Raw genomic sequence first — 25,384 nt, 5'->3', positions numbered from 1 at the left:
GCAATTTTACAGAAAATGATGGTTGCCTTGAGAATGAAATGGTCAAGCAAACAAAGGATTTCAAGGCAGAAAGAGAGCATTGCTACGCATTGATTTATCAATTACAAGAAAGCATACAACAGTTACAAGACCAAAACAACACATATGCACAAGTGTTGGAGGCTCGGGCCCAGCAGATTGGACGTTTACTTCAAGAAAAGGGTGTCATCAGAATGAGGATTAAAGAGATAGCTGATTATGTTGTAATGAAATGCCATGAATGTGAAAACATGACCAGGTCTATATTTTTTGCTTCTGTGATGGTTGACCTAGACCACCTTCAAGAAGATATTGCCCATAGGCCCGTGCGGAGACCGACCGATGTCCCGCAGGCCCCCAGAGTACTAGTGGAGGCTCTTATGTATTTTTGATTGTTCAGTTTTTGAGTCTGTATTTTACTTTTTATCGAGTTTTATTCATCTTTGTCAAGGTTGTGTATTGCTTTATTTCGAGTCTGTAGATTTTCTTTTGTAGTCATCACTACTTTTAAGTCCTTGTTATAGAAAATCCAAAAAGATGTCTTTTATTAATGAAATATTGAAAAACCCAAAAAAAAAAATTCTTTTCTTTCCTTTTGCATTTATATCCCTGAACTACGTAATGATCTGATTCATACGGCGTCATGATACGTAGGCAATCCCCATAGGATTCGATCATAGTCTTAAAAGAAAATAGAGAAAAGAAGAAAAAAAAAAGAGAGGAAAAGAAAAAGGGAGGGAAGAAAGAAAAAAGGGGCCAAACAAAAGGAAAAAAGAGAATGAGAATTAAAAGAGCGAAACACAGCAAAAGGAGAGAGGAAAAAATCAGGATTCGAAATTTGGGAAAAGAGCCGGGATGAAACACATAAGCCGTCGCAAAGCATTTAGAAACGTTTAACTGCTCAAGTGCATTGCATCCCCAATATGTGATTCCCTATCTGTTAAATGCTTCAAAACTGACCAAGTTATTGTGTGTGCATAAAAAGACAGGTTCTGTTTAGGTGGTTAGTTTGTTGGCATCCTGGCAAGTCACCCCTATAACACCAGATCAAAGTGCAAGGCAGTCATGACTAGCAAAGAGTCGGACACATGTGTTGTTGACCCGCTGAGGGAGATTGTAGAATCGGAGTCTGAATTGAAAGAGGAGGTCCACAGGTTGAAGCATCAAATAGCTAAGATGTATCAAGCCTGGATCAGGGGGCATCCTCCACCTTCATTTCTCACTAATTACATAGAAAATCCCGCTTTCATCCCACCACTGGCACAAGCCCAGAATCCCACTACCGTTGATCTTTCCCCTCAGCATGCACCGGGTTTTACCCCTTTCCACCACTACCCCAGCACCTCATCCCAAACTTTCTATGCTCCACCAGCCAAAACAACCGCATACCCGGCTCCGACATCTGCTCCTATTTTCGTAGCCCCTCCGCGAGCTACCCTCCACCGATCTTCTAGTGAACCCGCGTTCCAAGCTCCAGATACCCAATATTATGCTCCAGAACCAACTTTCAAAGTCACGGATCCTTATTCCTACACCCCTCACTTTGAACCTCCTGTTGAAACTGAGAAACCATCTTGGAACGTGGAGTAGGATGAGATATTCAGGAAAGTGAAGAGTCTAGAGCAATCTTTGAAGAACATGCAAGGGATAGGAAGCCAAGTAAGTGTGGCTTACAAGGATTCATGCTTATTCCCTGATGTCCAACTGCCCGTTGGGTTCAAGATGCCCAAGTTTGACCTGTACGATAGACATGGAGATCCCGTGGCCCATTTGAGAGGCTTTTGCAGCAAGATGAGAGGCGCCGGTGGGAAAGACAAATTATTAATGGCATATTTCAGTCAGAGTTTGAGTAGGGAGGCTTTAGAATGGTACACCCGCCAAGACGCTAGCAGGTGGTACACATGGGATGACTTGGCTCAGGCCTTTGCTCGGCACTTTCAGTACAATATAGACATTGTCCCGGATCGCCTATCTTTGACCAAGGTAGAGAAGAAGCCCAGTGAGAGTTTTAGGGAATATGGTTTCAGATGGAGAGAACAAGCTGCACGGGTCAATCCTCCAATGGAAGAAGATGAGATGGTCGAGTACTTTCTTCAAGCCTTAGAACCTACTTACTTTGGCCATTTGATCTCAGCCATAGGTAAGTCCTTCAACGATGTGGTAAAGATGGGAGAAATAGTGGATGAGGGACTCAAGTCAAGCAAGATCATGAGCTACTCCGCCATAAAAGCAACCACACAGGCAATTCAAAGTGGCACCGGAAGCCTGTTAGGCAAAAAGAAGAAAGATGATGTCGCTATGTTTGTCTCTGGATCAGGGCGTGGCCCAAGGGGTTTGCCTCACCAGTACACCCAACCTCGACCCCAACCTCAAGGCTACACCCAAGCTCTATATAATCCATCCCAACATTATTTCCCACCACAAGACCCTCAATATTCAGCCAGACCACCCCAATACCATGTTCACCATGCACAGTCATATGCGCAACCCCCTCCTTACCCGCAATGGCGTGCTCCAACTCCACAAAATCCTTATCCACCCCCACAACCATACCAAAACCCTACTGGTCTAATCTTTCGATCAAGGCCAGATTATAGAAAAGAGAGGCAGCAGCGGAAAGAAACCTTCACCCCTCTTGGATAGTCGTATACCAGTTTGTTTCAAAGGTTGAGGCAGTTGGACGTTTTGAGGCCGATTGAGCCAAAGACACCAAATCCACCTCCAAGGAACCTTGATTATTCCCTCAGATGCGCATATTGTTCTGATGCCCCTGGGCACGACACAGAGAAGTGTTGGCATTTGAAAAGGGCGATCCAAGAGCTTATTGATACAAATCAAATTGTGGTCCAGAGCCCGGAGGCGCCAAACATCAACCAAAATCCTTTGCCGGCCCATGCGGAGACACATATGATTGAGATAGTTCATAAGGACGGGGAGCCCAAGAATTCTTCCAAGTCTGTCATGATGATCCGGGCTAGCGAAAGTAATCCAGTTAAAGCTCCAGATTTTGCAAAAACAATGCCCTTGACAGTTGAAGGGGTGTCGGAGAAGCTAAGCACGCTCAACGTGAAGCCATCTGTATTGGTTGTGAAAGGGCCTCCGATTGATGTTGAAGCGAACCAGGAAAAGCAAAAAGTGGTCGTGCCAGGGGTCCTGGGCAAGCCTGTCATAATCGTGGAAGGGGCTCGTATTACCCCCGTTATTATTAAGCCAGTGACCCAGTTACCAATGGTTGACACAAAGGCCGTCCCGTGGAATTACAAACAAGTGATAGTAACATATAAAGGGAAAGAAGTAGAGGAAGAAGTCAATGAAATAGGAGGACTGACTCGTTCTGGGAGATGTTTTACCCCAGAAGAACTGAGGAAAGCCAAGCCATTCAAGGATGGCCACGTCCCAGTAAAGAAGCCGGTCACCAAAGAAGAGGCTGAAGAGTTCCTGAAAAAGATGAAAATGCAAGACTATTCCATTGTAGAGCAGTTAAGGAAAACACCAGCTCAGATCTCTCTTTTGTCTTTGCTGATACATTCAGATGACCACCACAAAGCCCTGATGAAGATTTTGAATGAGGCCCATGTTCCTGATAAGATCATGGTGAACCACTTGGAAAAGATTGCTAACAAGATTTTCGAAGCAAACAGGATCACTCTCTCATATGATGAACTTCCTATGGAGGGTAAAGAGCACAACCGAGCTCTTTATCTCACAGTGAAGTACGAGGATTCTGCTGTCTCAAGGGTACTGGTTGATAACGGTTCTAGTGCAAATATTTGCCCTCTGTCCACTTTGCAAAAGTTGAAGATCGGCACAGAAAGGATTCACATGAACAATGTATGTGTTTGAGGCTTTGATGGAGGAGGGAAAGATTATGTTGGTGATATAATGCTCAAATTGTCAATAGGGCCAGTTGAGTTCACTATGGAGTTCCAAGTGCTAGATGTGGTTGTCTCCTACAACTTGTTGTTGGGTAGGCCCTGGAAACATGCTGCCAAGGCAATCCCGTCTTCTCTACATCAAATGGTAAAGTTCGAATGGGATAGGCAGGAAATAGTTGTGCACGGTGATGAGAACTTATCTACTTACAATGACACAATTGTTCCATTTATTGAAATTGAAGATGATAAAGGGCCTTAGGTTTACCAAACGTTCGAAACAGTGTCTGTCGAGAAGATTCCTGAAGGAGAATGCATTCCAGGTCCGAAGCTACCATCCGTGTCCGTCATGGTAGCAAATGAAATGTTGAAGAATGGTTTTGTGCCGGGTAAAGGCCTGGGTTCGTCTCTGCAGGGTATTTCACATCCGGTGTGTCCACGTGAAAGTTTTGGTACATTTGGTTTGGGATTCACACTCACAGGGAAGGACGTGAAAAAGGCTAAAAATTTGAAAAGAAAGGCATGGTCACTTCCTAAGCCTGTTCCACATATCTCCAAGTTTTTTGTCAAGTCAGGGGTTGCAAAACGCCCAATATCAGCGGTCCCAAAACCTGTGGTCGACTTTTATGAAGAGCTGATCAAGAGGTTCCAGAGTCTGTTTGATGAGGTTAATATGGTAGAAATCGGGGAAGGTTCTAATAATGCCGATGTGCAGCTTGTTGGGACAAATGTGAATCTTAGCAATTGGAAAGCTACTCCTCTCCCCACCCGGAAGGAGTTTTGGTAGTTTGCTTTGTTTTCCTTTCTGTTATCTGGGTTATTCTAGGGTTGTAATCCAGATTTTTTTATTTTTTGCTTGTTTCGATGTACAAACCCTTCTATCCTTTTATTTCCAATGAAATACAATTTCCTGTTTTCCATTATTCCTGATAGCGTTTCATTTTTGTTTTTTGTTTTTTGTTTTTTTGTTTTTTTTTCTGTACAGTTCTTTTTATGCTGGTTTCAATGACATGACATGCATGGGGAATTTTCAGCCAAATCTTAAAAGCCAATCTAATTCTGAAATAACAATCTAAGAAGTAGAGTGTGATGATGAAACAGAATATGATGAAGAAGCAGCGTTTGAGGAAATCAGTAGAGAACTAAAACACTTTGAAGGAAAACCCAAGCCTAATTTGAATGAAACTGAAGCAATCAATTTAGGAGATCAAGATAATGTCAGGGAAACCAAGATAAGTGTGCATCTGGAACCGCAAATCAAGGAAGAAATAATCAAAGCACTGTTTGAATACAAAGATGTCTTTGCATGGTCGTATGACGATATGCCGGGTTTGAGCAGTGATTTGGTAGTTCATAAATTTCCAACTGATCCTGCATTCCCTCCTGTCAAGCAAAAGTTAAGAAAGTTCAAGACTGACATGAGTGTGAAGATCAAAGAAAAAATTACAAAGCAGCTTGACGCAAAGGTCATTCGGGTCACTCGATATCCCACTTGGTTAGCTAATGTCGTGCCAGTACCAAAGAAGGATGGTAAGACCAGGGTCTATGTTGATTATCGTGATCTCAATAAGGCAAGTCCAAAAGATAACTTTCCATTGCCGAACATCCATATTCTGATCGACAATTGTGCCAAGCATGAGATTGGGTCTTTTGTGGATTGCTACGCGGGATATCACCAGATCCTGATGGATGAGGAAGATGCAGAAAAGACAGCATTCATCACACCATGGGGGACATACTGCTACCGGGTAATGCCATTTGGTTTGAAGAATGTTGGGGAAACTAACATGAGGGCAATGACTACCATATTTCATGACATGATACACAAGGAAATTAAGGTTTATGTAGATGATGTGATCATAAAGTCAAAGAAGCAGTCCAACCATGTTGGAGACTTGAGAAAGTTTTTCCAAAGGCTTCACAGGTACAACCTCAAGCTCAATCCGGCAAAATGTGCATTTGGTGTCTCGTCCGGGAAACTATTGGGATTCGTAGTCAGTCGACACGGTATTGAGTTGGACCCATCAAATATCAAAGCCATCCAAGAATTACCACCGCCAAAGAACAAAATCGGGGTGATGAGCCTTCTCGGAAGGTTAAACTACATCAGCAGGTTTATTGCTCAACTCACGACAACTTGTGAGCCCATCTTTAAGTTGCTGAAGAAGAATGATGCGGTTAAGTGGACTGATGAGTGTCAGGAAGCATTTGGTAAGATCAAGAGTTACCTGTCAAACCCATCTGTGCTGGTCCCGCCAGAACCTGGGAGACCTTTAATTCTCTATTTGACGGTATTGGATAATTCTTTCGGTTGTGTGTTGGGTCAACACGACATCACGGGCAAGAAAGAGCAAGCCATTTATTATCTCAGCAAGAAGTTCACTCCTTATGAGGTTAAGTATACTCTTCTTGAAAGGACATGTTGCGCCCTGACTTGGTTAGCACAAAAGTTGAAGCATTATCTGTCATCCTACACTACTTACCTCATTTTTCGCATGGATCTTCTAAAGTATATCTTTCAGAAGCCTATGCCCACAGGAAGATTGGCAAAGTGGCAAATTTTACTCACAGAGTTTGACATCATCTATGTGACTCGGACCGCGATGAAAGCCCAAGCCCTGGCCGATCATTTGGCCAAGAATCCGGTGGATGAAGAATATGAGCCACTGAAGACTTATTTTCTTGATGAATAAGTGATGTATGTTGACGACGCTGATCATGATGAAAAGACAGGTTGGAAACTCTTCTTTAATGGAGCTGCTAACATGAAAGGTGTCAGAATAGGGGTTGTACTCATTTCTGAAACAAGGTATCACTACCCCATAACAGCTCAGCTTCGATTTTATTGCACTAACAACATGGCTGAATACGAGGCATGCATTCTGGGTTTGAGGCTAGCTATAAACATGGGAGTTCAAGAAATATTGGTTTTGGGAGATTCAGATTTGTTGGTTCACCAGATTCAGGGAGAATGGGAGACTCGGGATTTGAAGCTCATACCGTATCGACAATGTCTGCATGATTTTTGTCAACGATTCAGGTCGGTAGAATTCAGGCATGTTCCCAAGATTTATAATGATATTGCCGATGCCTTGGATACTCTGCGTCAATGTTACACCATCCGGATAAGACTTATGTCGACCCTCTGCATATCCAAATCCGTGATCAGCATGCCTATTACAATGTGGTTGAGGAGGAACCTGATGGTGAGCCTTGGTTCCATGATGTCAAGGAATACATCAAATCGGGGGTATATCCGGTACATGCCACAGGCGATCAAAAGAGAACCATTCGACGTCTGGCTAGTGGATGTTTCTTAAGTTGGGGAATATTGTACAAGAGAACTCCAGATCTAGGATTACTAAGGTGTATAGATTCTAAACAAGCCTCGACTATCATGGCCGAAGTGCATTCCAGGGTTTGCGGGCCACATATGAGTGGGTATGTCTTGGCGAAGAAGATTCTTCGAGCAGGTTATTATTGGCTCACCATGGAACGAGATTGCATCAGCTTTGTTCGCAAATATCATCAATGCCAGGTGCACGGTGATTTGATTCATTCCCCACCATCTGAGTTGCACACAATGTCTGCACCTTGGCCCTTTGTTGTTTGGGGCATGGATGTCATTGGACCAATTGAGCCGGCAGCGTCAAACGGGCATAGGTTTATTCTGGTGGCCATTGATTACTTTACCAAATGGGTCGAAGCTGTAACTTTCAAGTCCGTGACCAAGAAGGCGGTGGTAGATTTTGTTCATTCAAACATCATTTACAGGTTCAGAATCCCCAAGGTAATCATCACAGATAATGCTGCTAACCTCAACAGTCATTTGATGAAATAGGTATGCCAACAGTTCAAGATTATGCATCGAAACTCCACTCCATATCGTCCTAAGGCAAACGGAGCTGTTGAGGCTGCTAACAAGAACATAAAGAAGATACTTCGTAAGATGGTGCAAGGTTCCAAGCAATGGCATGAAAAGTTACCTTTTGCTTTACTGGGTTATCGCACTACTATTCGCACTTCAATAGGTGCAACTCCCTATTTGCTGGTATATGGAATCGAGGTAGTTATAACTGCGGAAGTTGAGATTCCATCCTTGTGGATCGTTGTTGAAGCTGAAATTGATGATGATGAGTGGGTCAAGACCCGGCTAGAGCAATTGAGTTTGATTGATGAAAAAAGATTGGTAGCAGTATGTCACGGTCAATTGTATCAGAAAAGAATGGCAAGAGCATACAACAAGAAGGTGCGTCCCCGAAAATTTGAAGTGGGTCAGCTGGTGTTGAAACGCATCCTTCCACATCAGGCTGAAGCTAAAGGCAAGTTCGCCCCAAACTGGAAGGGGTCGTTCATTGTGACAAAGGTATTGCCCAATGGTGCTTTGTATTTAACAGACATAGAAGGTAAATGTGTGGATATGGCTATCAATTCTGATGCAGTCAAGAGATATTATGTATGATTTCTTTGCTTATCTTCAATTGCATTTTGTACTAGGCATGTTCAAAGTTGGAATGACGAAGGCATTTTATTCTGCTATCCCAAACACTTTTATCATTTGTTACCCCTTTTTTAGCCTTATTTGTTTTCTTTCATACCCCTCTTTTGGAATCAGAAGTAGAGTTAGAAATATAAAAGAAAAGAAAAGAAAAAAAAAGAAAAAAAAAAGAGAAAAAAAGAGAAGGAAAAGAGAAAAGCAAAAGAAAGAAAAGAGAAAAGAAAAAGAAAAGCAAAGTAACAAAAACAAAACAACTTTTACTAGTTTGAACTACGTTCGACCTGATTCCTTTTAAAGATACGTAGGCAGCCTTACACGGTTTGGTCCCATCAAAATAAAAATCCTAAATTCCCTATATTCGAAGAAACTGGAGCAGAAGTTTTAGTTTTGTAAAAAGATCTGATTCCAAAAGTTGTAATTTTGAACCCCTTTATCTTAAATTATTTTGAGCCTGCATGCCACCCTTTCTTTCTAACCCTGTCCAAAACCTACACTACAGTTCAAAGAAAGACCTTTTTATCAACTTTGAGGATGCCAAGTCAAGTGAGATGGAGGTACGATTTACATCATGGGTAGCACCTTTGTTCATGGGCACAAGGAAAAGTGAATAAATAAGAGAGTCTTATTGGTGAAAATCCTCACGAGCACCATAGGGCAATGGTGGCAGAAGCAGACACTTTCAGCAAGGATGCCACAAACTAACCGCCACATTTTCAAACTGACAAAAATTTTCTTTGTTTTAAGCAGGGGAAAGAAATCTTGTTTGCTTTGCCAGGAATCCTCCATGAGAAAGCATGCTCCAGATAAGTTCAGTTTTAAGTTTTCAGGACCCTCCCGGATAATGGGATTTAATTTCAAGTTTTCAGGACCCTCCTGGATAATGGGATCTAGTTTTAAGTTTTCAGGACCCTCCTGGATAATGGGATGCAACTAACAATCAATGAATGTTCCTGGTACAAACTGGGGCAGGAAATTTTCTCTGTTTTGTCTGTGTTGTTGTGATAGCAGGCGCCCACCTGGAGAACGAGGGAATTTATTTCAAGTTTTAAGTCATCAGGCGCCCACCTGGAGAACGAGGGAATTTATTTTAAGTTTTAAGTCATCAGGCGCCCACCTGGAGAACGAGGGAATTCATTTTAGTTTTAAGTCATCAGGCGCCCACCTGGAGAACGAGGGAATTCATTCAAGTTTTAAGTCATCAGGCGCCTACCTGGAGAACGAGGGAATTTATTTCAAGTTTTAAGTCATCAGGCGCCTACCTGGAGAACGAGGGAATTCATTTCAGTTTTAAGTCAAAATCAGGCGCTCACCTTGAGAACGAGGGAATTTATTTCAAGTTTTAAGTCATCAGGCGCCCACTTGGAGAACGAGGAAATTCATTTCAATTTTAAGTCAAAATCAGGCGCCCACCTGGAGAAAGAGGGAATTCATTTTAGCTTTAAGTCATCAGGCGCCCACCTGGAGAACGAGAAAATTCATTTTAGCTTTAAGTCAAAATCAGGCGCCCACCTGGAGAACGAGGGAATTCATTTTAGTTTTAAGTCATCAGGCGCCCACCTGGAGAACGAGGGAATTCATTTTAGCTTTAAGTCAAAATCAGGCGCCCACCTGGAGAACGAGGGAATTTATTTCAAGTTTTAAGTCATCAGGCGCCCACCTGGAGAATGAGGGAATTCATTTCAGTTTTAAGTCAAAATCAGGCGCCCACCTGGAGAACGAGGGAATTTATTTCAAGTTTTAAGTCATCAGGCGCCCACCTGGAGAACGAGGGAATTCATTTCAGTTTTAAGTCATCAGGCGCCCACCTAGAGAACGAGGGAATTCATTTCAGCTTTAAGTCAAAATCAGTCGCCCACCTGGAGAACGAGGGAATTTATTTCGGTTTTAAGTCAAAATCAGACGCCCACCTGGAGAACGAGGGAATTTATTTCAAGTTTTAAGGTAGCAGGTACCCACCTGGAGAACGAGGGAATTCATTTCAAGTTAAAGTCAGTCGCAGGCACCCACCTGGAGAATGGGGGAATTTATTTTAAGTTCAAGTCAGTCGCAGGCGCCCACCTGGAGAACGAGGGAATTCATTTCAAGTTCAAGTCAGTATCAAGCGCCCACCTGGAGAATGAGGGAATTCATTTTAGTTTTAAGTCAGTTGCAGGCGCCCAGCTGAAGAACGAGAGAAGTCATTTCAGAAGTTAATTAAAGTTAGAAGTAGCAGAAGCTCGCCTCAAGAATGCGAGTCGACAGTCCGAGATGACCAAAGGAAGAAGTCTCAATCCAGAATAAAAGAAAAGAAAAGAAGAGAAGTGAATCCAAAATGCAGAAGCCGATGAAAGATGTGAACTGCTCAAGACATGGTTGAAGTCACGAGCATTGCATGTCCGGTCTTGATCCGAAGAAGCTGAAGAAGATGAATCTGCACCTGCAGCTAGCAAGCATCAAGGTTCAAATCAAAAGTCTACATGAAGAACCATTTCAAGACTCAAGATCAAGTTTCAGAAGACTTATAGATGGGAATCTTGTAACTCATAGCTGACAGGCTTAGTTAGTCTTTTTTATTTTTGATTTTGATGTAATAACAGGACCGCGGGCCGGAACCTTAACGGAACGATATCTACCTCGACTCTCTCATCCTCTCCACACACTCCATCACTTCATTCACCTCTTGAACTACACGCGACCTGATTCCCTTATAACCCGGGATATGTAGGTTGTCCAAAACAAGGACTCGGTTGCACCTTTTCCTTTTATTTTCTTCCTCTTTTGAATAACGTTATGGTCAAAAATTAGTCACACGGCTCACTTTGTCTTTGCCTGAAAACTCTTCATATTTCCAAGCAAAGAGGGGCAGCTGTAAGCACCTAATTCTTTACTATATTTGAGTTTTTCAGAACTTTTTAGTATGTAAATATATGTTAAGTTTAATCTACACATTTTAACTCTTATTTCTCCTTTTATATATATTACTTAAGGAAATTGAAAACAATAATAAAATAAATTAAAAAAAAGTCACATTTTTAGTATAGGTTTTATCTTCATTTGCAAAGGAAAAAAAAAAGGTTTTTTTAAAAAAAAATATTATGTTTTACGTCTATATTAATTTAATTTCTAAGTTAGATGCTTTAATAAATAAGATATTGAGTATGTAGTAATTTTACCTTGCTATTTTTAGTTTAGTAGGAGTATATTTTGTTTTTCTTTTAGTTATTATCAAGAAAAGAAAATCAACCTAAAACAAAAAGTGAGCAAATGAGATTATGTCATCTCAGCACAAAATGACAAAGTTTCATAACAAAGTTTGATTCCTTTTTATCCGAAATTCTCATGGCATCACATGGGCAGACTCGCGTTTTGGCCATTTCAGTTTTTTTTGGAAGAATATTCTATCCGCATTCCTTCATTTTTATCCTCATATATACACCCCACATAAAACCCCAATCTCGGGAGCTAACCTAAATTCCAAAATTTCTAAGTGAAGGGACGACCGCTGCTTATCTGCTTCTTCCTCACAAAAGAGCCAGAACCTCTTCTCAGTTTTCAAGCTCCACACCACAAAAGAAAGAACAAACCCTAGAGCTAAGGCAAAAATAGGAGCCGTTTTCCCCATTTTTGGGGAGATCATCTCTGAAAACACACACAAATCCCACTCTGCGCCTACTCATTTCTCACTCACAGACGAGAGCACCCAAAACAATAGAAAGATTTCTGAAATTTGGAAACAAAAGTTTCTGGAAAGCAAGAAGAAATAGGATTTCAAAAGCTCTCAAGACTCGTTTCTGGTTCGCAAAAGGCTTTGAGTTTGATTTCGCTGCTATTTCGTTTATTGATTTGCTGATTTTTGTTGTTGAATTTGCTGGGAACTTGTAGCTGAGTTCCAGCCTTCTCTTCTCGAGCCTTTATTTGGCACTTCATAGTTAATTTTCGAGCAGTTTAGGTACATATATCTAACCTGTAGTTTCATTGAAGTTTATAATGAAATTCTGCTTGTTTCCTTAGTTATTTTTATTTACATTGTTTTTTCTTTCTTCGCGTTTCAGGTCATGTTCAGTTTATGATCATGAGTGTGATAGATAGTATGTAAGCTTAACACATAATATTGTTGCATTTTGAGCTTAGTTTGATTTTGCCTTTAATAAATTAAATTTTGTAATCAGGAAGGAGTTATGCTATGTTTGTGTGTCTGAACACGATGTGTAGTGACATAAAATGTGAAAATAAGAGTTTTGCTCTTTTAGATAAGTTAAGTCATGATTTATTATATCAGATCTGGGTAATAAAATATCTGCGAATTAGGATATGGATTTATCCATGAATTTGCTATGTGTTTGTTTCAGGAACGTACTTTGGTAAAAATGGGTAGTGCTATATAAGTATTGATAGTAAGTGTTGTTGTAAGATCATTCAAGAGGAGAAATTGCTTTTTAGTCATTTTGTTTCATATTCTAATCTGATTGTAGAATTGACAAGTTTGTAAATAATAACTTGGCCGCAATAATTTTTGATTATTTAGACGTTTGAATTATTATTACTTTTGCAGATATCTGTAGTTGGTAATTTGACTAATAGCATTCATCAATTGTCTTGTTATGTTTTATATAAAAGAAGCCCATTGGAATCTTAATTTCAACTTTGGATCCTTGGTAATGCTTACGGTCATCTCTCACTTGTTAATAACAAAAAGGCTAAATTGTACTTATCCCTCTACAATGTTACCCCTATGTGCTGGCTTTCACCAAACAGCCTTACCTTAACTTTAAATTATTAATCATGAACAATCGTAGTTTGCTTTAGGCGCGATTAATAAATCATCGTGACTATAGGTACGGTTTTCGTGGCATGGTCACGATACATAATCCCCAATTCGAGTGTGCGTTTCACGTGACTCAACCATAACTTTAAATAATAATAAAAATTAACATGTTGTAAATCGTGGGTGCGTTTCACGTGGCGCGATTCGCAATATATACAAAAAACAAACGAGTGTGCGACATCGCGATTTGTTCAAACAAATTCCATAAGCATTAAAAGCGGTTAGAAGATAAACAATGCACCGTAGGTTTCAAATATGTATTAAATCAGATAATTAGGCCAATTATTAATAGTTGAGCGACCGTGCTAAAACCACGAAACTTGGGAGTGCCTCACACCTTCTCCCGGGTTAACAGAATTCCTTACCCGGTCTTTTGTGTTCGCAGACCATAAATAAGAGTCAAATTTCTCGATTTGGGATTTAAAGTAAACCGGTGACTTGGGACACCATAAATATTCCAAGTGGCGACTCTGAACTGAATAAATAATCCCATTTTGATTAATGTCACTTTAATTGGAAAAACTCACCTATCCCCTCGGGAAAAAGGAGGTGTGACAAACATCTCTATCATATTACCTCAATAGGGAATTAGATACATACTTAGTGTCATGGGCGGCTTTCCAACCATGCCCCATGACCCCTTGGACGCGCCCCGTGGCGTCCTGGCCAGCCTCCCAACGCCCGTCGCCACGGTCGGCCCCGTGGTCTCGGCAGCTCCAAGTGACAAGCGTGCATGTGCCTCTGTCGCCCCACCGATAGCCATCGCTAGCGCCCAGCCACAGGCAGATGCCAACAGCGCCGTGCGCATAGACAATGCCTCGCGCGCAGACACTGATGCTAAAGACAAAGTTGCTGCCAACGGACTTGTTGCTGATTTGTAGAAGACTAAGTCCTTTTCATTGTAAATATAGAGTAGTTTTGCTGCATTTTCTTTAAGTGTGATTTTCCAGCTTTCATAGATCTAGTCATGTAACTTTGGTTTATTTTTTTTAAGCATTATTAAGGGGGACCAAGCAATCAAAACTTTCAAGCAAGCAAACAATTCTCTGTACTGGTGTCTCTCCCCCCGACACCGTCTTATTTTCTGTAATAGCTTTAATTCAATGCAATCAAGCTTTCTTTCATTCTCAATTCTCTTTTCTGCTCTCTTTCAATTGCTCACGACATTGGTTTTCCCGTACGGCACTGACAATCTAGTCTAGCATACGGAGGGAACCTCAGTTGGCGGACAGCAACCGTACTGACATCGGTTGCTTAGCCTTATGTCGCCCTTCCAAGGAACTTCAGGAAGGCGCCGCATAACAGTTGGTATCAGAGCCTAGGCTCGACATCGGACGAGGGATTACATTGCAATTACCACCATTTCTGACCATGGTGAATTATAGGGATCGCATCGCGACCCTTGAGGGAACAATTGACACATTACGGCCCATCGTGGAAATGGTGCCCGATCTAAAGACTAGCCTAGTGCAAAGGTTGGACGACCTGGACCGCAGACTCATCCAGGCCGAAGTTGGCATAGAAAACATCAGTCGCGACTCTGAAGGAGACCGGCAAACAGCAGCCACAGAGGCAGCTAAAATTTTTGGTAAATTTGAGGTCCTCCAGCAGGAGCGTGCCGAGGATTTAGCCAACAGGGAACAAGAGGCAGACAGGGTGACTGCCATGCAACAAACTATAGACAACTTGACAGGCCAGCTCAATGTTGTCAATACTGCTTTACAAGGCCTACTTCGAGGTGGCGGAAACCAATTTGGGGGTGGTGTGAACTTTGCCCCTATGGCCCAAAAGCTAAAAATTCCTGAGCCAAAGCCATACAGTGGAGCTCGGAATGCCAAAGAAGTGGAAAATTTCATTTTCGACATCGAGCAATACTTCGATGTCGTGGGAGGCCTAGAAGAAGCTAAGAAGGTAGCAACTGCTGCCATGTATCTTCAGGGTGATGCCAAACTCTGGTGGCGGGTGAAGTATGAAGCCATTAAGGCTGGTGAAGATGCCCTCGAGACATGGGCGGAACTGAAGGCAGCCATACGCCTACAGTTCTTCCCCGAAAATGTTGAGTACAATGCCAGGAGAAAGTTGCGGGAGCTCCGCCAGACCAAATCAGTGCGAGATTACGTGCAGGAATTCTCCGCGCTCATGCTGAACATCCGTGATATGGTGGACAAAGACAAACTCTTCACCTTCCTGGAAGGGTTGAAACCTTATGCCCGGATGGAGTTGCAGAGACAAAGAGTAGACACGTTGCCTAAGGCAATCCAAGCAGCAGAGTGCCTTGGGGATTACCAAGTGAAAGCCCGGAAGGATAGGCCTCAACAACCTGTCCGAGGAGGATACAAAGGGGGCCAACCAAACACTGGTGGCCCTAGCAAAAGTGGAGGAGACCGGAGTGCACCCAAATCCAAACCTCCCTCTTCTGGCAGTACTAGTGCTGTATCTAACAACAATGATCGGGGGAGGAAGCCCCTCTCAGGATGTCGTCATTGCGGCGGACCACATTGGAATAATGAATGCCCACATGCACAGATGAACGCCCATCAAGCTTTTGAGGATGGGACGGATGACGACGCCGATGATGCGGACCAGACCGAGCCAGTAGGTGCATTCAATGCAATTGTTGGCTCCATTTCTGAGCCCTTAGCAGGAACCAGTGCCGGTATCTGCAAGAAGAAGGACCCCTGTCCAATTATTAGGAAAGGAAATAAGAAGGCGAATTTGAGGACTCCTCCTTATCAAGAGAGGACCTTAATGTTCATTGGCATGAAGGTAAATGGCAGGCCCATTCGGGCAATGATAGACACAGGTGCCACCCACAACTACTTAGCCTCGACTCAGGTGGAGCGTCTTGGACTAGTTGTAGGAAAGGGCAAAGGTCGTGTGAAGGCTATCAACTCACCACCTCAACCAGTGGGTGGAATAGCCAAAGAAGTACCAGTGAAGCTTGTCCCTTATGAAGGAAAGTTCAACCTGCGCGTAGTGATCATAGATGACTTTGAGTTAATAGTGGGGTTGGAATTCCTGAGACAGACCAATACCATGCCCGCACCGTATGCAGACATGCTACTGATGATGGGGGCAAATGGGGCCAAGCCCTGCATTATTCCGTGCATTCCCATGAAGATGGCAGCCGAGAACATCTCGGCCTTGCAGTTGAAGAAGGGGGTAAAAAGACATGAACCCATGTTCCTGGCTACCCTCTGCATGGAAGATATAGAACGCTCCTCGGGTCCCATTCCTGCACCCGTGAAGGAGTTGCTTCTGGAATTTGAAGACATCATGCCACAAAACATGCCAAAGCGCCTTCCGCCTAGGCGAACTGTGGACCATGAGATTGAGTTGGTGCCGGGTGCGAAGCCACCTGCCCGGGCGCCGTACAGAATGTCACAACCCGAACTCTCCGAGCTTCGGAGACAATTGACGGAAATGCTAGACACAGGGATCATTGTGCCCTCCAAGTCCCCATACGGGTCCCCTGTGCTATTCCAAAAGAAACATGATGGTAGTTTACGACTCTGTGTGGATTACCGGGCTCAATACAAAATCACCGTGAAAAACAAGTATCCTATTCCGCCTAATGGCAGACTTGTATGATAGACTGGGTGGTGCGACGGTATTCACCAAAATAGACCTGAGGACAGGTTATTGGCAAGTTCGGATTGCAGATGGTGATGAGCACAAGACGACCTGTGTGACAAGATATGGGTCGTACGACTTCCTGGTTATGCCCTTTGGCTTGACTAACGCGCCAGCCACATTTTGCACCCTGATGAACCAAGTCTTCCGAGAATACATTGATGAATTCGTCGTGGTTTATTTGGATGACATTGTAGTATATAGCCAGACACTGGAAGAACACCTGGAGCATTTGCGGAAGGTCCTAGCCCGATTGCGGGAGCACGAATTATATGCGAAGCTTTCCAAGTGCTCCTTTGCTCAGAAACAAATTGACTTCCTCGGACATGTCATCGAGGAAGGGAGGATCAAGATGGACCAGCAGAAGATTCAGGCCATCACAGAATGGCCGCCTCCTAAGGATATACATGCCTTGAGGTCGTTCCTTGGTCTATGCAACTTCTATCGACGTTTTGTGAAAAGTTACTCCCTCATTGCAGTGCCGCTGACAGAACTTCTCAAGAAGGCCACCCCGTGGGATTGGGGCCCCAAGCGGGCAGAGGCGTTCGACGCATTGAAGATGGCTATGTCTAGTAGCCCAGTCTTGGCCCTCCCTGACTTGGCCAAGCCATTCGAAGTGCAAACGGATGCCTCCGACTATGCACTTGGTGGAGTATTGCTACAAGAAGGGCATCCCGTAGCGTACGAGAGCCGGAAACTGAAGGATGCAGAGCGGCGCTATGCCGCTCATGAGAAAGAATTATTGGCTGTCGTTCATTGCTTACGCCTTTGGAGGCATTATCTACTGGGAGCCCCATTCGTGGTCAAGACAGACAACACGGCCGTTAGCCATTTCATGACCCGACCAAAGCTGAATGGTCGACAGGCTAGGTGGCAGGAACTCCTAGCGGAATTTCACTTCAACCTGGAGTACCGAAGTGGAAAGACCAATCATGTTGCTGATGCACTCAGTCGGAGGGCTGATCTAGCATCGATGTGTGTACTCGCCGCCCTAAAGGGAAGCAAAGTAACCACCACCATAAAAGACCAGATACAGGATCTACTCATCAAGGATCCTGCTGCACAATATTTGGTTGATTTGGTAGGACAGGGCAAGACTCGCCAGTTCTACACCGAAGATGGTTTCCTGAAGGTGAAAGGGAACCGACTTTATGTTCCTAAAGGAGGAGATCTGCGACGGGCTCTTCTTGCAAAATGCCATGATACTTTGTGGGCCGGTCATCCCGGCGAGGAACGTACCATGGCATTACTTCGCCGTTCATATTATTGGCCTTAAATGGTCGATGACGTCGCTCAGTATGTGAAGACTTGTCTAGTATGCCAGAAAGACAAGTCAGACCGCTTAACGCAGGCAGGGCTCTTGGAACCACTAGCTATCCCAAAAAGACCTTGGGAAAGCGTTTCCCTGGACTTCATCACCGGATTGCCCAAGGTCGGAGATCTCACAACTATCTTGGTTGTGGTGGATCGGTTTTCCAAGTATGCTACCTTTATAGCAGCCCCACAATATATATCAGCAGAAGATACAGCTCGACTATTCTTCTCTCATGTCATCAAATATTGGGGCTTACCTAAAGACATTGTTAGTGATCGCGACTCACGCTTCACTAGCAATTTTTGGACCCAACTCTTTAAGTGCCTCGGGTCAAAATTGAGTCATAGCTCAAGTTTTCATCCGCAATCTGATGGCCAGACGGAGCGATTCAATGGCATGCTAGAGGAATATCTCCGGCACTTTGTGACCGGATCGCAGAAGAATTGGGTGAAGCTTCTGGATGTTGCTCAACTGTGTTTCAATTCACAAAAGAGCTCAAGTACCAACAAAAGCGCTTTTGAAATTGTTATCGGACAGCAACCGCTACTCCCACACACAGTGAACGCACCAAATATGTCAAAATCTCCTCGGGCTGCTAGCTTCTCAAAAGAATGGAAGCAAAATTTGGAGATAGTGCGGAGCTATCTTGTCAAAGCCCAAAAGCGGATGAAGAGGCATGCTGATCAGAATCGCCGCTTTGTTGAATACCAGGTGGGAGACAAAGTGATGGTCAAAATCCCAAAGCGGTACTTGTTTGCAGGGGTCCATGACCCTCGCCTATTGCAAAAATATATTGGACCCTTGTCCATTGAAAGGCGCATTGGGAAAGTTGCATACCGGGTGGATACCCCAGCTTGGTGGAAAATCCATCCTGTTTTCCATGTCAGTCTCCTGAAACCTTTTCGGGAAGATATGGAGGATCCTTCACGAAGCCAACTCACAAGTATTCGAGGCCCCAATTCAACCGGAAAAAGGCGTGTTGAAGCTATTCTTGATGATCGAGTGATTCACTCCTCAAGAAAAGATCACCAGGAGTTCTTGGTGAAATGGCAGGGATGTGATGCAGAGGAGAATACTTGGGAGAGGGGAACAAACCTCAAAGCCTACAAGAGCCTGATTGATGATTACCTTGCAAGGAAGGCACCGAGGACGTCGCCAACTCAGGTGGGGGAGAATGTCATGGGCGGCTTTCCAGCCATGCCCCATGATCCCTTGGACGCGCCCCGTGGCGCCTGGCCAGCCTCCCAACGCCCGTCGCCACGGTCGGCCCTGTTGTCTCGGCAGCTCCAAGTGACAAGCGCGCATGTGCCTCTGTCGCCCCACCGATAGCCATCGCCAGCGCCCAGCCACAGGCAGATGCCAACAGCGCCGCGCGCATAGACAATGCCGCGCGTGCAGACACTGATGCTAAAGACAAAGTTGCTGCCAACGGACTTGTTGCTGCTTTGTAGAAGACTAAGTCCTTTTCATTGTAAATATAGAGTAGTTTTGCTGCATTTTCTTTAAGTGTGATTTTCCAGCTTTCATAGATCTAGTCATGTAACTTTGGTTTTTTTTTTAAGCATTATTAAGGGGGACCAAGCAATCAAAACTTTCAAGCAAGTAAACAATTCTCTGTACTGGTGTCTCTCTCCCCCGACACCGTCTTGTTTTCTGTAATAGCTTTCATTCAATGCAATCAAGCTTTCTTTCATTCTCAATTCTCTTTTCTGCTCTCTTTCAATTGCTCACGACATTGGTTTTCCCGTACGGCACTGACAATCTAGTCTAGCGTACGGAGGGAACCTCAGTTGGCGAACAGCAACCGTACTGACATCGGTTGCTTAGCCTTACGTCGCCCTTCCAAGGAACTTCAGGAAGGCGCCGCGTAACATTAGACATGCTTGAATATAACTTTACCGGAATGAATAACATAGATATCCTTAACTTCTAAGAGTAGAACCACTTATGGAATAACATTACATTTACGTATCGTTACTTGGATTATGCCAAAATGAAGAAAGGGCTTAGCCTTAACATACCTGAGCCGCATGGACCAGTGAGATAGAAGGTAGTGTTGTCGACTAGGGAATTATCAGAATGTCACGTAACTCATCTTTTGGCAAATGAGAAATTGAAAAAGGAAAAAACATATCATCATCGAAGAACAAACTGTCTCAAAGGTATGAGCATGGCTCTCGTTCCTGTATTCAAATCTCTCAACACTCAACAATCCCAATAAAACTACAGATCCAACTCAACCTCTACTATCTTTATACTACACTATTTTGGTCGAATTTATACTTCACATATTAAAGGCAAGAAAAAGAAGTAAATACACTTAGAAAGAAAGAGTAAAGATAAAGTCTAAGAGTTTAAATTTTGATATTGCCATTCAAACTAAGAACGACTGAAGAGAGGATCAGCTAATTAGCTCTCTCCATATTTCATTGTTTGGCAAAATTGCTATTCAAACTTGAGAAGGTTCAAGATTTTTAATATCTTAGACATCCTTAATGAATTAGGGGGGTGATTGTATTATAGTTAAGAGATGTCACCTTATCAAAGTGATTCAATAGTCACTTTAATATATCACATATCACTGCCACGTTAAGGGAGGGTTAAGCTTATCCAACAATGGTAATTAATTAGCTAATCTTTCATTTAAAAAAATCAATAATTAACCCATTATCTACATAATTAAGAATTATCTCAAATTACTTAAAATACTATTTACTCTTAATACAATTTATGTACCATACTATCATGGTTATGTGGTACCATATAAAATAAATACATACACTATTATTTCATTAAAATATTCGTGTAAAAATATATATTTTTTCTGAACTTCTAATTTTCCTATTCTCATACAAAGAGAAAAATTTTCGTACGCTTAATTCTTAAAAATGGTAAAAACATAACCTTCTTTTGTGAGAAAATAACTTCTATTTTTTAACAATAAAGAAAATCTTCCTTATAAACTTTCTCATATTAGGTGAATAATTTATCATATCCGAAAATAATAATAATTGTAACTATCCAAAATTATACCTATAAAACTTTTACTAAAATACTTCACTTAAAAGAAAATACCACATTAACATAATATCTAATGGTATCAATGTTGTTAAACTTACTGAGTCTTACAATAACATAGTCGTAAATCCTTTATAATCTCATGAATGGTCTTAATCTCTTCTACCTCATATGGATTAATACGACTAATTCTAATATTAAATTACGGGATGTAACATTCGTAAAAGATTATATTATTGTGCATCAATTCGAGTCCACTTAGACCTTTCATTAGTATCAATATCGCTAGCACTTTTGACTATGTGATCTTCATACCCCTGTCCCATAAACAACATCTCAACAGAAGAAGACCACGGTGTGTAATTAATACTACCTTGTAATCTAACAGTTGTAATAGTGGAAGGATTTGAAATTGAGGTAAAAAATAATTTAATATCATTTGTTGGTGAAGAATCACTTGCCATTTTGAAATTTTAATTTCAGAAAGAAAAGTATGTAAATGACGTGGAACAGAGAACCAAAGCAAGAGCACTGCGCAAGAAAATGGAAAATTCAAGATTTTGTGGAAAAGCGTATCCCAAAGATCACGTCTCTTTACCTACAATCTTTGACTATATCAGACATACAATCTAATATTGAAATACTCTCTAACAAGATCTTAACAGTGAAGAACCTTGGTAAGTAAAGGGTTTGTGGAGTCATCAAAAAGATTTCTAGTGATAATGGAAAAGGCTAAAGCTTTAAGCCAGGTGGTATCTGTTTTTATAGAACCACAAAGAAAAATATCGGATGGTTGAGCTTTGAAGTTCTCTTGCATAGATAAAGTTGCTTCTAAGAAGGCTAAATGGAACGAGAAGCCTTGGTATTGGTAGCAATCCTGAGAAGGATTCCTACCTTCTCTTTTATGGAGGGTTGATATTATCTCTTTGTATTTCAAGCTCATCTCCTCTGGTCCACAATTGGCAGATAGACGACTAGCTTTGATAGGGGAAGATGACTTCATTTCAGAACAAAAGGAGGAAGAAATTGAGGAATCTAAAACTTAATTAATCCTGATATAGAGACCAACTTCTCCATTGACATAGAAGAAAATCTTATAACTATTAGAATTAGCTTTATATTTTATTCTAATGCAATTTGTGTAATTTCATTTCGTGGACTTTGAAATGTAAACACTGACGTGGGAGCGGCCGGTAGAGGGGTTGAAGTAAACAAAGAATTGAAGTGGTATGTATACCGGCCACCCCTATTCTAATTACAAAGATTTTCCCTAAATAAATTAACTAACAAGGTAAGATAACCTTATTAAATGCAGAAGTGAAGATACAATGTTCAAGGAATTAATCTATTATCTTTTGCCTTTTGTATCCAGAAAATGAAGGAATTGGTGGAATTCCTGAAGCCCATAAAACCATGCTCTTTGCTGCGATTTATGCTGCTCAACCTATTACTTCCTCCAGCCAGTATCATATCAGCAAATTGCCACAAGCCAACCTCTTCTAACGTGGTGGAAACCAAGTTATTGTCTCTCACAATCTTATCCCACACATGCCCCTTATCCTTCATCATCTCGGCCAAGCAAATCCGTTTCTCCGTCTCATCGAATCCTACATATTCTACTCCGATCTGTTCAGCCAACACCTTCCACAAATGCTTCCATTTGAACACATCGCCATTGGTAATGTTGAATACTTTGTTCTGCGCCCGGGGGCAGAGTGCTGCCCAAATTTCATGCTCTGCCACCAAATCAGCATCTGATGCATTAGAGTAACTATCCCAACGGGCTTTTGTCCCTGGAAACTTAAGTGGAATGCCTTCGTATTTGCATATTGTTGTGTACACGCAAAGCGTTCCAACAATGTTCAATGTGCTATGAGGTGAAAATCCGAAAATCATATCTGGCCTGTGGACGGACCATGTTATACTTGGTTTTCTGGAGATCTCATCAAGCAGTACATCTTCTAACGTGTAATAAAAGTTGTGAATATTTTCCAACCTTTCCATGTCTTCAGTGAAAGGTGGATCATGGGAAATAGTATGAATCCTCCCATCAATTGATCTATGTATCCCCATATAATGCATCGCGCCTGTCTGGAGACAGATGTGCCACAAATTTGGTGCATTTGGGATGATTGCATTGAGGAGCTGCATTAATTTCACAGTGTTTGGCCATAGAAAGGTCAAAAGCCGAAGTCACCCAGAAAATGTGTGTCACATCTTCCAGGGTCGATAACTTGGCTTGAGTGTCAGTTGCCACGGAGACGTCGCACAAAATATATGTGACTTTAGCATTCCGGACTGGTGTCCTCCGACGTGCCACACCATAGACCTTCCAAGGACCGCCTGGGGTGTCAGTGGAAGAGAGTGTTTCGGCCAAGCTGTTGCCAACCACGCCGGTGACTCTAATGACTAGGCCAACATTTTGGTAGCTCTCATTTGTTGTTTCATAATAGTCAATACACCGCTGTGAACCAAAATTTTACGTAAATATTTTGTTTGGGCAAATTTAAGTACTACCCAAATTACAATAGCAGATGGAAATTCAAATATACTGTTTATAGTTTTTGTGAAATAGTCTGCAAATTTTTACTTACCTGTGTATTATTAGTAGATCTTGACCACCACCAGTTCATTTTGACAAGCGCGCTGATTACAAAAATCTGTACGAGGCGCACCAGCTGAGACGTTTCAGTGCAAATTTAAGTATGAATAACTTTATTGAATCTGACCTCAAAGTGGAATTGGTTGACGTTGTTCTGAGCCATTTTCTAATACTAATTGCAACAGAGTGACAACTACAATTAGCAGGCTATGATGCAAACCTATTCTGTTTTCTCATCTCCATCTTATAGAAAAAGAGAATGAATGGATAGAATTAATCAATGACATATATGTTAAAGAACTTAAGCCCTTTGACATTTCGCTGATGGGACTTAAGAAATAATACTCTTGTCATGTTTACTGGCCTATGCATTCACCCCAAAGGAGTAGTATACAAGAGCTAGCCGCACCCCAATAACAACAATTTATTGTACCAAGACATAAGTGTTGGGTGACAAGGTGTATTTATGCATGTGCTTCTACTTAATACACTTGAAGATAAGAATAGTTAAAGCTTCTTTTAACCTATAGCATATAGTTCACTCTGTTAATAGTTTAAGACTTCATCAACAAGATACTTCAGTATTGGAGTCAGACGCGGACCTATGTTGTGGGTTGAGGGGTTACGGGACGTGGTGAAAATACTGTAATATTGTATATATATATATATATATATATATATATATATATATATATATATATATATATATATATCCATATATATGGGACCCCTTAAATATTTAAGATGTGTCCCAAACATAAAAGGGCGGATGGAGAAGTGGTTGCGTTGTGCATTTAAGTTTGCTTCTTGTCTAGATGACGTGGATTCGAAACCTCTCTTAAGCCTTTTCTCCTTTTTGTTTTAGTTCTTGGAATACAACAGTTTTTAGACTTAATAACAAATTGCTTTAATTTTAACTTTTATCTTCTTTTTGAATCCAACTATAGCTTAGTACTAATACATAATAGTCAACTTAATTAGTTTTATTCTCTTTCAAATCCCTGCCTTAAAATTAAAAGTCTCAAATTACAACTTATCATTCCACAAATAGAAACATACAAATCCTTATTCAACAATCACTTTGACTCCGACTCGGCAATGGCAACTAAGAGTTTGAAACTCTTCTTAAGTTCTTTGGCTATTAACATACCCATAATTTTGATTTCTTTAGTAAATTTTGATAATTTAAACATACCCTTTTTTTTAATTAAAATACTAGAAATTTAAAGTGTGAAACATGCTTAATCAAAGACTTTCCCTTTTAACATCCATTTTGTGAAAGAATCTCTCTTTGTTCAGTGTTTTCTGTTTCTTTAGAACTTCTTTATATTTATACTTGAACGATAAGTCATCATAATATTAAGTTTTCAAAGAGTTGCACGTCGAATTTTATTTATCGCTAGTGATTAGCATACAATGGTGCCCCGTTGTGCTCAAATCGTGGGTCCGCCTCTGATTGGAGTAATTAATAATTTAAACTAAAAGTGTTGCATTACATGAATTTTCCATTACCGCGTAAGTTGCAGTACGAGAATTAGAAGGCAATATGAATCAGTTATATAGGACTTTTCTTCCTAATTAACATTAGGAGGCCTGTTATACTCAAGCCTAGACTCCGTGTCTC

General features: G+C 41.7%; 2 pseudogenes; both read right to left on the bottom strand.

Annotated features, from left to right (window-relative positions):
* LOC107821585 (flavonol sulfotransferase-like) overlaps positions 1-22,227 on the bottom strand; it is a 46,272-nt pseudogene extending 24,045 nt beyond the window's left edge.
* Positions 22,228-22,325: 98 nt separating this feature from the next.
* On the bottom strand, positions 22,326-24,151 carry LOC107816220 ((S)-8-oxocitronellyl enol synthase CYC2-like; annotated as a pseudogene).
* Positions 24,152-25,384: the final 1,233 nt, after the last annotated feature.

This window comes from Nicotiana tabacum, chromosome 19 (assembly GCF_000715075.1).
Source record: "Nicotiana tabacum cultivar K326 chromosome 19, ASM71507v2, whole genome shotgun sequence".
In the NCBI taxonomy this organism is placed as follows: domain Eukaryota; kingdom Viridiplantae; phylum Streptophyta; class Magnoliopsida; order Solanales; family Solanaceae; genus Nicotiana; species Nicotiana tabacum.
The sequence above is the reverse complement of the archived record's forward strand: the minus strand, read 5'-3'. Positions and strand labels throughout refer to the sequence as shown.